Source organism: Pinus tabuliformis, chromosome 7 (assembly GCF_031772625.1).
Source record: "Pinus tabuliformis cultivar Carrire ecotype Pingquan chromosome 7, CPIR1, whole genome shotgun sequence".
NCBI lineage: Eukaryota > Viridiplantae > Streptophyta > Pinopsida > Pinales > Pinaceae > Pinus > Pinus tabuliformis.
In genome coordinates this window covers 332,314,134-332,327,354 of record NC_142293.1, presented here as the reverse complement: position 1 = coordinate 332,327,354, position 13,221 = coordinate 332,314,134, and the positions used below count along the sequence as shown (strand labels likewise).

At 37.0% G+C, this 13,221-nt stretch overlaps 1 pseudogene; it reads left to right on the top strand.

Moving 5' to 3' along the window:
- Positions 1-956: 956 nt before the first annotated feature.
- On the top strand, positions 957-11,751 carry LOC149247313 (xyloglucan endotransglucosylase/hydrolase protein 24-like; annotated as a pseudogene).
- Positions 11,752-13,221: the final 1,470 nt, after the last annotated feature.

The window sequence follows — 13,221 nt, the reverse complement described above, 5'->3', positions numbered from 1 at the left end:
TTGCAGTATCACATCCAAGAAGGAAGAACAAGGGAACTCTCTATACTAAAGAAGCATGGATTCAATTATTTTGCATGCATGTGGAAGAAAAGATTGCTTATGGTGTAGATTAATTCACTTTATCTAGCATATCAAGATCTCAATCTCAACCTCTCTTTGTAAAATTCAACAAAGCTGTGCAGCTATACATTTTATTGGTTGTCATCTATTAAACTCTTCTTCTAAAACACATATTATTTCAGTGATTATTTTCCTCCAACAGTCAGCACACAAAAATGTGTTGAATTATTAGACAAAATGAGGCATCCTGCAAATTTAATTTCATCTCCAGGGCATAGATAATAAACAATACTGAAAAGCCTTGAGATATGGAAGATTTTTTACCTCGCCAAACAGTTCTACTTAAAGTCATTAAGCGATGGTTTCTTTTCCATGATGGAGATCACATGTTTGAATTGAATACACATTGCATGCGTGGAGTGGAATGCAAACATGTTGCTTCTTCTCATCTTTAGACATGGACATAACTAAACCCTTCAATGCATCATTGTCGCCACTTTTACAATGGTCAAATGGAAGAATAAAACTGATCTGTTTCCACAACAAATCCAAAAATCACATGCTCCGCCTAGAATTACAGAAAAAGAACATCCCTGTGTCCATATTCAAGAAGAAAGATACTAAGCATTTAGCAAAAAAAAATCATTTCACTTGAAAAAAAAGTAAATTGGAAATATTATGCATAATGCTTGGGCCCAAGAACATGGGCCCAAGAACAGGGTTCTAATGGCACATACGAATGTTCCAACAACGATCGGCCCTCTTACAACAATCCTTATTGCGAAATAACTCAGTGTTGTGAGTCTACTAAGCCAGTCAACTCCAGTGATTGGGGTGTAAATTCAAGTTTGACCTCTAAACTAAAGGCATCTAAGGAAGCAAAGACAAGATTTAACATGAATCAAGCTATAAAACCTGAAGAATCGCATGGAGATAAGGTTTCTGTTTTGGATGAGGAACGAGCAATGACTGAAATGGGCATGGGGAATGGTTCACATGCTCAGTTAGAATCACAAAGGGATCCAAAAAATTCAAGTGATAATAATTAGACAATGGGTCTGCCTAAAGTTTATCATGAAAATCATTCTAAAGCTACATTGTTAGAGGAAGCAACCAATAATAATGAATTCGGCATGCCCACTCGAAATGAGATGGAAGTTGTAACTTTTGATTGTACACATCATGTAGTTATTGTCAGCATGTGAAAAGGGGATGATACATGGGTTTGAAATTTGAGAAAATTTCATGCAAATCCTAATGTTAACTCTGAAAATTGAGGTGTGAAACCAATCAAGGAAGTCCCAATCGGTGAACCACAAACTAGCGGGTCAAGGAAGAGAGTATTAACCAGACATGGTGTACATGATTGAGACATGAATGTGCCTGATGGTGTTCAGTTGTCCTCACCAGATTTAAGTGGTTCTTTGGTTTGCTTCACAAGGCCAATGATTTTTTATTTTTGGAGTGCGATTGTTAAAGGTAAGATTGGTGCCCTCTTGCTGTAGATATGTAGATATGTTTTGAGAACCACCAGACAACCTCTTCTTCTGACAGCTCTCGAGGACAAATTAATGAAGTATACATCAAAATAAACTGAGAAACCTCAGCGATTACCTATTTTCCGTCACAGAAATCTTGGAAATTTCCAGTTTTCTGTCACAGAACTCCTGGTAGTAAAAACCCAAAATCATTAACAAAAAATTATTAAAAACTAAAAACAGTCGTTTCAAGACTACCCATTTCATTTTGAAAATTACCTGCACAGTGCCCAACAGATTTCATCCAAGATCTTGCATAAACTGAGAAACCTCAGCAATTTCTAGTTTTTTGTCATGGAACTCCTGGCAATTTCCAGTTTTCTATCACAGAACTCTTCACAGTAAAAACCCAAAATCACTCCTAGCAGTAAAAACCCAAAAGCATTAAAAAAATATCATTAAAAATTAAAAACAATCGTTTCGAGATTACCCACTCCATTTTGAAATTTACCTGCACAGTGCCCAACAAATTTCATTCAAGATCCTGCATAAAATGAGAAACCTCAGCGATTTCCAGTTTTCTGTCAAGGAACTCCCAGCAATTTCCAGTTTTCTGTCACGGAACTCCTCGCAGTAAAAACCCAAAATCATTAAAAACTAAAAACAATGGTTTCCTCCGTGGGAGAGCCATCGGTTACTTGCAGCAGGATTCTATTGAGTTAGGCATTCAACAGCTTGAGGACTCATAATTCTCATTTGCAGTGTGACCTAACTCAAACAACTTGGCTTTGGTCCCCTCCTTTTGGCGTCTCCTCTATAGAGAGAAACTCGTATATAGACTTATTATTTATAGTCTATGGTCGCTCTATGGCTTTATGGTGCTTACTTCCTAGAATGATCTTAAGGGATCATGCCTGGAAGGATGTCTGGTTCAGTGCGGAATGAAAGGATCGTAGAACAGTGTTTCAAAAAATCTACGAAGTAGTTATTTATATGGTTTCAAGGAGGTACTATAGGTATAGTTTTAATGATAACGAGAACTTTAATCTAATGGTCACAAACATTTTAATCGTCTAACATCAAATCAGACAGATCATAGCAATAAAGGTAAGGTAAGAGGGGAGTTGATTTCAAAGGAGAACGCCTTATGGCATAATTAAACTAAAAAACAATAGACATGAAAATTTCATAACAAAAATAAAACAACTAATTAAACACTATATCATTAAATGCCATCTCCAAAAATTAAAAAATGCTATTAACTAATATTGTTTATATTAACTTATAATACTTTAATATATATGTGTATTATATATATATTTATGTATTTTATTTTATATTAATATATAATTTTTTATAATTAAATATTATTGAAATATGTTTTTAATATAATAATAAATCATCTTAAATTCAAATATGGAGAAAAAATGGTAAAAGTCATGAAAATGGAATAATAGAAAATAGAAGAAAGTCAAAATAAAAAAAAAACTAAAAACAAAAAATTAATAACTAATTACTAGACAACCTATAATAACATTTCAATTAATTACATTACAAATAAATAGATTTAAATAATAATGAAAAAAATAAAAATATTTCAATATTAAACTATGAATAAATAACATATTTTTTTTTATAAAAACAAATTAATACACCCTCAAAACAAAACTAAGTACTTAAAACTATACCTCACCAAATATAATAAAAAATTAAAACTACACTAAGAATTTGTAAAGCTAATAGCCATGTATTAGAATGGTTGTTGAGAAGCCATTTCTGGAACAATCTAATTTCCAAAGCAATGGTAGACGATGTAACATTGTTGGTTTTAAGGAATCTGTGTTATTTATACATAAAAGCAGGTGCAATCATTGGCTGTTGACGAGTCATTTCAGGAACTATCTAATTTCCAAGACAATCGAACACTATGTAGCTTATTGTTGGTTATAGGGAATCTGTGTTATTTATACTGAAAAAACAGGCGCAATAATTTTTAGAAAGATATTGCCTTGTAGAGCTGGCAAGCAGTTAATACTTTAGGTTGCGTTAGACTTCCGATTGTTGTTTGCGTGAAATCTTGGATTAACTTGTATTTATTTCCGAGGAAGGAATGAACTAGATCACTTAGAAGTTTTGGTTGAGTGAGGTTTCTCATTATTGTTTGTAACGTTCTTATGGAATTTCTTCATTTTGTAAGTAGGTGAGTTAGAGCAATAGTAAAATCTCGAATAAATCTTAGTTTGCTTTTCACTTATCTCTTTCTATTTTTAAGATATTATTTGTTAATTTAATTAATAAAATTTAATACGACAATATTATCATAAAATTAATTACTTGAATAAGTGAAAATATAATTGATAATAATTTCAAGTTAGTCCAAGATTTCATGCTAATCAGAAATCATTTAAAGTTAATCCAATATTTCAAGATAATCTGAAATAATTTCAAATTAATCCAATATTTCACCCAAATAATAATCAGAAGCTTGTTACAAACAAAATTATTATGTGTTTGCCAGCTCTAGAAGACAGACCACTCTAAAAAATTAAGCATGTTCAAATGATTGAAACGTTACATCTTGGACAGCCTAGGAAATTCGATCGAATGACTCATTAATGGTATTATAATGCACAGTAGGCGTCTAATCAAATCTGTTGAGAGCCACTATCAGACAAAAGAAGCATAGTATAAATTGGATGGACTACCAAACTCATAGCTTCATAATTATTGAGTTGGAGTTCATTAAAAGTTTTTGTAAGTTCGGTGCCAACCGAAGGGTCAATGAAATCTTCTAATTCGAGAATACTTTGATCAGTTTATTAGGAATGTCATTCGCTCTCAATGTGAATAAGGTCTTTGATTTTTTCACAAATTTACGGTTAACTAACTTATTAAAAACGCCATACCACGGATATGCAGACACATCCTTCGGATTTACTGACATATTTACAATTAATTCAATGAGGACCGGACCGTCGTAGTTTGAAGTGTAGTTCGTAATACCCGCCCAATCACAGGATTAAGGAATCCAGCATGGAGTACTCATTTAGATAACTGCGCGACAGCCGGCTGTTCTATGATGTCATTTATTTTGATAATTCTTCTCTCGTATTGATTATGAGAGGTGTTACAGGGCTCCAAGTTAGATTTCTGCATCATATATTTAGAGGGCAGGGGATTCACTCGTGTCGGCTTGTTTGTCAGATGCGAATCTGATTCTGTCCTCCGTAGAATCCTCCAGCTTCAACGACAATTTCGATATTTCATGGGGAACCTTTCAATTGTTGAATAATGGCCAAACAGCGCAGCTCACTATGGATAAAGCCTCAGGTACAATATTTCTTTTTTATGGACATAAATGTATTGAATGCTGAGAATTGTAATAATAATTCTAGTTGTTCACCAGGTTCTGGTTTTCAGTCCAAAGATGAATACCTCTTCGGCAGCTTGAGCATGAGTATTAAGCTGGTGTCTGGAAACTCGGCAGGAACAGTCACTTCGTATTATGTAACTAGCTATTTTGACACAAGAATGAAGATTCATTATCAATTACAGTACTTGAACCCAATTTTCGACATAGATAATTAAAACTTCAATATATTAATGTTGGTATTTTTCATTCAGATGTCGTCCGATGCGGCTTCTCACGATGAACTTGACTACGATTTTCTGAGGAATCTGCCGGGAAGTCCGTACACTCTACAAACAAACGTCTTTGCGAATGGCGTTGGGAATAGAGAACAAAGATTGCATCTGTGGTTTGATCCCACAGCGGACTTCCATAACTATTCAATTCTTTGGAACCACAATCAAATCGTGTATGTGCTTATTCTTTATAACTGAAACAGATCATGAATTTATTTCTAGTCTTTGTTTGTATTGTAATATATGTATATTTTGCATATTGTGGGCAGATTTTGGGTTGATTCTATCCCTATCCGGGTATTCAAAAACAATGAAGGTGTGGGCATCCCATATCCAAATAGTCGACCCATGAGGATCCTCTCCACCCTTTGGAACGGGGAAAACTGTTGGGTATTTTTCGATGGGAAATACCAAAACCAGACATTCTTAACACCACAGAGCCAATGCTCTGTTTCCACTGTTCCAGGACCTTTGTGCACATGGAAGCTTTTAAAACAAATCTACTCATAACAGAGTATTACACAGCCAAAGAAAATATTTCTATTGATTAAAATACAAAGCCTGATACAAACTTCATCCTCTTTCACTCAGAGGGATTTTCAAAATAAAATACTCTGCCTCTTTTACAAAATGATTTTTACACTGCTATGTAAAATCTTCATTCACTGCTGTAAAAACAACTTACTGCTGTAATAAAAGGTTACATAAGTTTACTGCTGTAAACAAAATTCACACAGACTTACAAAAAAAAAACTTCACCATTTTCTTTATGCACTGCTTGTGCAAAAACCACACATGGTTTTCTTACCACACCAAAATTACATCGACTGGTTCTCTTTTTACACACTGTTGTGTGTTCAATACATCGCACTGCTGTGCCGCACTCTTCAATTTCATTACATTGCACTGCTGTGCATTACCATACCTCTTCTACCTTACGATGCACACACAAGAAAACATTACATATATATTCATGGCAATAAAACAAAAGGACTTACATACGTTTCCACTTGCCATGCTTCCGTAAAAATAAAAAAAACAATAAAATTAAATGTTTTTATCAGCTTTTACTTGTGCCCATACTCCCGCTGAAACAAAATTAAAAACTTCACCAAAACTTACCAACCCACAGTAAATTGCATTTACTGTTTTACTGACATTTACTGGCGGTAAAGGAACTTTTACTTCACGTCAAATTTATTTGCTGCAGACTTGTACTTTAACCATTGACTTTATTTGCATCGCATCGCAACTTTACTCATGTCAAAGATGCCGACCCTATGACATTGCCGATAGCGATGTGCCGATGCGATATCGGCGATCGCTCATCGGCGATGTTTTACATCGCTGCCACTACCTGCCTCCGATGCTCCAACCTGCCGATATGCCGATTTGCCGACATGCGATATCGGCGATCGCTCGTCGGAAGCACAAAAGCTTCTTTATGATTTCTTCACTTCGACTTTGCCGATGCGATATCGGCGATCGCTTACAAAGGCTCCTTTATAATTCCTTCACTTCATTTTGCCGATGCGATATCGGCGATCGCAGTTGAAATTATATTTTCAACACTCCCCTTTAATTTCAACTGTCGGGCATTCAGTCATACCCAAACACTTCCTCACTTGGAGGGATTCACTAACTGCTGTTACAAGAATATCTTCCTCACATAGAGGGGTTCACCAATCTTCCTCGCATAGAGGGATTCACCAACTGCTTCTGCTGCAGTTCATAAACAAACAAAGTTGTCTTCCTCTTAATAGAGGGATTCACCTGAAACTGTGCTTAAGAGCACCTTCCTCATGACAGAGGGATTCACCATTACAATGTGCTGAAGAGCACCTTCCTCATGACAGAGGGATCTACCAAACTATGCTAGAGAGCATCTTCCTCTGAACAGAGGGATTCACCAAATGACTGCTTCAAATGCAGTTCCATAACAAACATTGCACTGCTGTGTGTGCAAACTCATTACAATGTTCTCCTAAGCTGATGCATATATTTTTTTTTGCTGCACTGTTGTGCCATCTTCTTTACTGTGTCTATCCCACACTGCTGTGTCTTCACTTGCTGTTGTGTTGCTGCACTTCACTTACATTTCTTTGCAAACTCTGCATTGCTGTGCCTTCCCTTTCTCACATTCACACTGTTGTGTGAGAATTCCTTACTTGCGCACTTATGCGTGCTTCCCTTCTTCACAATGGGAAAACTTTTCTTCACGCTGCTGCGTGCTCCCCTTCACTCATTACAATCATACTTCTGCTGTGTCTCACTTGCATTTCAGATGCAACCAACACACTCACTGGTGTTGCATTTCAATTCAAATGAACAACAAATTCATTACATTTACCTTTACTGCTGTAAGGAAAATTTCTTTTGCATGTGCTGCTGTTCAAAACTTCTTGCTGCTGCATTTTTTCATATTCACTGCTGTCCATACCCATAACCATGGACTGTCATCCCTGGGTTTTTATTCGCTGCTGCGTTGCCTCTGCAATTTGCACTGTCGCTGCCTTTTGTTTCAACATACTGCTGTGTGCCCATACTTTTGGCACTTCATTCTCCACAAAAAAATAACACGGGCTGCTACCTTTTCTTATGCACCCTTGCTTCACACAATCTTCAGTTTCATTTTTTTAATTACACAATGCACTGCTGTGCAGTTCCTTTCATTTTTCTGCTGCCATACACATTCTCATTCATCCATGTGCATTAAAAATCTGCTGTCCCTGCTTTTCTTTATGCATTTCTTTGCATGCTGCATTGCATATGAAGAAAAACATTACATTTTTTTTACTGTTGTGTGAGAAATTTCATTGCATTCTCAGCCACTGGGCATTTACGTTCTGCTGCGTTTTGCCTTCTTCTCATTTTCTTCTCACTGCTTTGCATTTTCATTCCCAATACAAAACATTTCATCTGCTGTGCATTACACTCAATCTGCTGTGAGTGTGTTCTATCACATTACATAGAAGGAAACTACCTTCCATTGCTATGCATTTCAATGCATGTGCACCACAAAAAAAAAAACTTCAAACTGTTGTTCATGTTCTATCTTCCCACTGCTGTGAGGGTTTCCATGCTTTGCATTTTTCTATTATCTCGCTGCTGCTCTTTACATTTCAGCGCTGCCATTTTTTCTTCCTTATGCATTTCTGTGCATATTGCATGAACACAAAACAAAAACATTGCTGATTTCATCACTGATGCATATTACCTTTCAGAGGGATTAACAAAGATTTCATTTGCAACTGCTGTGCTGCAATACATCCTCCATCAACAAATGACTGTTAATACAGTCCAGCAACAAAAATTACAAGCTCCCCTTTAATGTGTGCTTGTCTTCTTTTGGCAGACTCTTCTCAAAATAAATTTAGATCCGCTGCGTTGCTTAAGGGGCTTTCACACTGTATTTCTTTTCTTCTCCATACTTGTGTAACTTTCTTCTTTTGCATGGGTCTAGCTTGTGTAAGGGCCCATGTCAAGTTACAGTCACGTGCCATATGCCCAATGTTATGACACTTGAAGCATTCAACATTCTTCATGAATAAAGATTCATGATTTCTTCTTGTGAAATTATTTCTTGGAGATTGTCGGGGACCACAACATCTATCTCCATGAAATGTTCTACAGTCTTTTGCCATATGACCAAAGTTTGAGCAAGCATAACAATAACCATAAAATGAACTTTGGTACCTGGGAGATGGAGGTTTCCTTGATGCACTTCTGAAGCCTTGCTGCCTTGATATCCTTTGATGATCACCATTGCCTCTTGTCTCTTTGACATCAGCTACATTTCTTCTTGGAGCTGGTTTCCTACTTGGAGCAGGATCTTTTCTATTGCAGCCTTCATTTTTCTCCTTGTCTTTGCTGGAACTAGGAGCATCATACCTTCTTTCTAGCTTCTTCACATCTCCTTTGCTTAAAGCATCCTCATCCTTGTTTGAGGGTTCAGCTACATACCCAAGTCCTGATTTATCAAATGGACATCTGTGATAGCTGAGCATGTCATCCAAAGCTTGAGAGCTTTTCATCATTTTGTTCATCCCTTCAACCTTCTTCCTGAGGAGGACAATCTCTTCTTCTAACTTTTCACATTCAATATTTTTCTTTGCTAGTTGTCCCTCAGTTTCTTCCTTGCTACGAGTAGCTTCAGCTGCTACTATTTTGAAGGAGATAAAGTCTGTCTTCATTTTGGAGATTTCTGCTTGACTGCTCTCCATTTTCTTCTCTGCTCCTTGTGCCTGCTTCTTGGCTTCTTGTAGTTCGGACTTAAGGGAGGAGACCTCTACCTTGTACTGTCCAATCTCTTCTACAAGCTTGTTCACTCTCTTGTGCCTTTGTTCAAGTTGACTTGTCAAGGCATCTGCCTGCTTCTTTGCTTCATTCAGCTGATTTGTCATAGACATGACTTCTTCATGATGTTTCCTCTTGCATTGATCAAGCTCCTTCTTGAGCTTGGCTAGCTCTTCATCCCTTTCTCTTACTTGAAGCTTGATGAGGTCAAGCTTTTCATTCTCAGCTTCTATGATGGGTTCTTCTTGACTCATTGTCATGGTCAGTGCTCCCTTTGCATGAAGGTCATGCAGTCTGTCCCATATATCCTTTGCTGATGTATATTTTCCTAGATTCTTCTTCACAGAATCAGGGAGTCCATCCAAAATTAGTTTAACTGCTTGTGCATCATACTCCATGGATTCTTCATCCATCTTGCTGTCATCAATCACTGACTCCCAGACTTCAATCCCCTCAGACATTAGGAAAGCCCTCATCATTATTTCCCATACATCAAAGTTTCCATCAAACTTTGGGGTTTGAAATAGAATGTATTCTAATGGATTGCCTTCTAGTTTAGTAGAGGAGGGAGACACATTTTTAGCAGGCTTGGAGGCTTTCTTCTTTGACTTTGCCATTCTTATCTAGGCTTCAAATACTTGACTGTGTTTTTTAAATCACTGACTGTCTTTAATAATAACTCAGAAACTTGGGAAATACCTGAATCCCTTTGGCTGAAACTTCACACTGCTGGAGAAGCTTTCTCAGCTGCAACCACACCTTCCTTCAGCTTCTTTGAGTCTTCAAAGAGCCTGGACTAGCTCCGATACCACTGTTAGGTATTTTTCGATGGGAAATACCAAAACCAGACATTCTTAACACCACAGAGCCAATGCTCTGTTTCCACTGTTCCAGGACCTTTGTGCACAGGGAAGCTTTTAAAACAAATCTACTCATAACAGAGTATTACACAGCCAAAGAAAATATTTCTATTGATTAAAATACAAAACCTGATACAAACTTCATCCTCTTTCACTCAGAGGGATTTTCAAAATAAAATACTCTGCCTCTTTTACAAAATGATTTTTACACTGCTGTGTAAAATCTTCATTCACTGCTGTAAAAACAACTTACTGCTGTAATAAAAGGTTACATAAGTTTACTGCTGTAAACAAAATTCACACAGACTTACAAAAAAAAAACTTCAACATTTTCTTTATGCACTGCTTGTGCAAAAACCACACATGGTTTTCTTACCACACCAAAATTACATCGACTGGTTCTCTTTTTACACACTGTTGTGTGTTCAATACATCGCACTGTTGTGCCTCACTCTTCAATTTCATTACATCGCACTGCTGTGCATTACCATACCTCTTCTACCTTACGATGCACACACAAGAAAACATTACATATATATTCATGGCAATAAAACAAAAGGACTTACATACGTTTCCACTTGCCATGCTTCCGTAAAAATAAAAAAAACAATAAAATTAAATGTTTTTATCAGCCTTTACTTGTGCCCATACTCCCGCTGAAACAAAATTAAAAACTTCACCAAAACTTACCAACCCACAGTAAATTGCATTTACTGTTTTACTGACATTTACTGGCGGTAAAGGAACTTTTACTTCACGTCAAATTTATTTGCTGCAGACTTGTACTTTAACCATTGACTTTATTTGCATCGCATCGCAACTTTACTCATGTCAAAGATGCCGACCCTATGACATTGCCGATAGCGATGTGCCGATGCGATATCGGCGATCGCTCATCGGCGATGTTTTACATTGCTGCCACTACCTGCCTCCGATGCTCCAACCTGCCGATATGCCGATTTGCCGACATGCGATATCGGCGATCGCTCGTCGGAAGCACAAAAGCTTCTTTATGATTTCTTCACTTCGACTTTGCCGATGCGATATCGGCGATCGCTTACAAAGGCTCCTTTATAATTCCTTCACTTCATTTTGCCGATGCGATATCGGCGATCGCAGTTGAAATTATATTTTCAACAAAAACTGGGCCACTGATGGAGGAAGAGTTAAAATAAATTGGATGCAGCGCGCCATCTTACCAATCATTTGAAGTGAATGGATGCAGCGCGCCATCTAATTCATCTCTTCCCTGTGCCAACAATTGGTGGGAACAACCGGAATTTCAAAGCCTAGATGAATCTCAAGTGGGAAAACTTGATTGGGTTCGCAAAAATTACATGACTTACGATTACTGTCACGATACGTCCGGAAGGTTTTCTACGACTCCAGCTGAATGTGCATTTAATGCTTAATCAATCAAACACGATTGATACTAATAAATGTTACACTATGGTCCGCGCCTGAATGAATATACTAGGCATACCAAACAACAAGTTTTTCTGTCGTCTCACGGTAGAAAAACGTTGTATCAATCTGAATACAATCTGTATGTACAATGTTGTATTAGAAAGGCCGCCCCCTACGGGAGCCAATAAAAACACCTGGACTTTTGCGTAAATATTTTCTTTTTTAAATTTCATAAACCTTCCCTGCTCCAGTAAAAGAATCTGTTTCAATATTTATATAATATTATATATACGTGTGTAAAGAAGGCAGTTGTAACTGCATGTGGAGAAATGACCAGAGAAGTTACGAAATTGGTATTTCTGAATTGGTTTCGCTCTGGATTTTGAGTTTAATTATTTTTTCGCTTTAAACCGGAATTGAAAACCGTTAAATTTTTTGCCCTCGTAACGGAAATAATAATTCATCCCGTAGTTCCTATAATGACACGTTACCTTCTCCAACGAATTTCAAATGTACATGTTGCCTTCTCCAACGAATTCCAAATGTGTTAAATAATCAAATAGCTAGTTCCCATAATGAGGCGTTATAGTTAGTTCCCATAATGTAACGAGCAAGTCTTATGATATGATATTCCTTGAGTTACAACACTAGCTCCAATAGTCGTTCCTTTGAGACAATTCATTCATTCAATTTTCTTATTAATCTCCTACCCCACTGAAATACTTTGCATCAAGAAATTAGAATTCTTGTGCCCCTTCCCTCTCCCAATTTGTGGACGAGTATCAACAACAGAACTTTGTGCTACGGATATTTTTGATAAAAATTGTAAGTATTCTCATACGAAGAGGGGTTTGTTAAAATTAGAGAGTGAGTGAACTAAGTATTGAGTTAAATTGAGTGATGGATGAAGTGTTAACAACAATCTATATTTAGAGTGTGAGTTTACTGAGTTAAGTGTGTGCATGTTAAGATATTTTAGGCGAGTGGCTAGTCGAAAAGGTTTAAATACCCTTCATCGGGTTCATTGTAAGAATCAAGTTTTGTGTAATAAAAAAAAGAGCCAAGTCGTGTGTTTTGTGTGTGAATTTATGTTTTTCCTACTGTGCTTTACCAACGAATTAGTATCAAAACAAGGTTACAAAGAGCCACAAAAAACGGATTAGCAGCAATCCATGTGAGAGGAGAGAAATATATTTTTCCACGTAATAATACTATAATGCACCTTGTAAATTGTACACCATTCATTATAACGCATGCTGTAATCACTGCGTTACAGAAAGAGTGCACTTACACCATTCCGGCAACACGCAGTTTCCTTTGAGGTGGGCAGCATTATGTCACTAACGTGAGCAACCTTCAGGGCGTTAACATGCAACCCTCCCATCACAAGAGTCGCGGATAGAAAGCGTGGTGGCTGCCACAGAGCATAAGTCACCAAAGAGTTGAATGTACAACCGTCATGAACAACCCTTGCA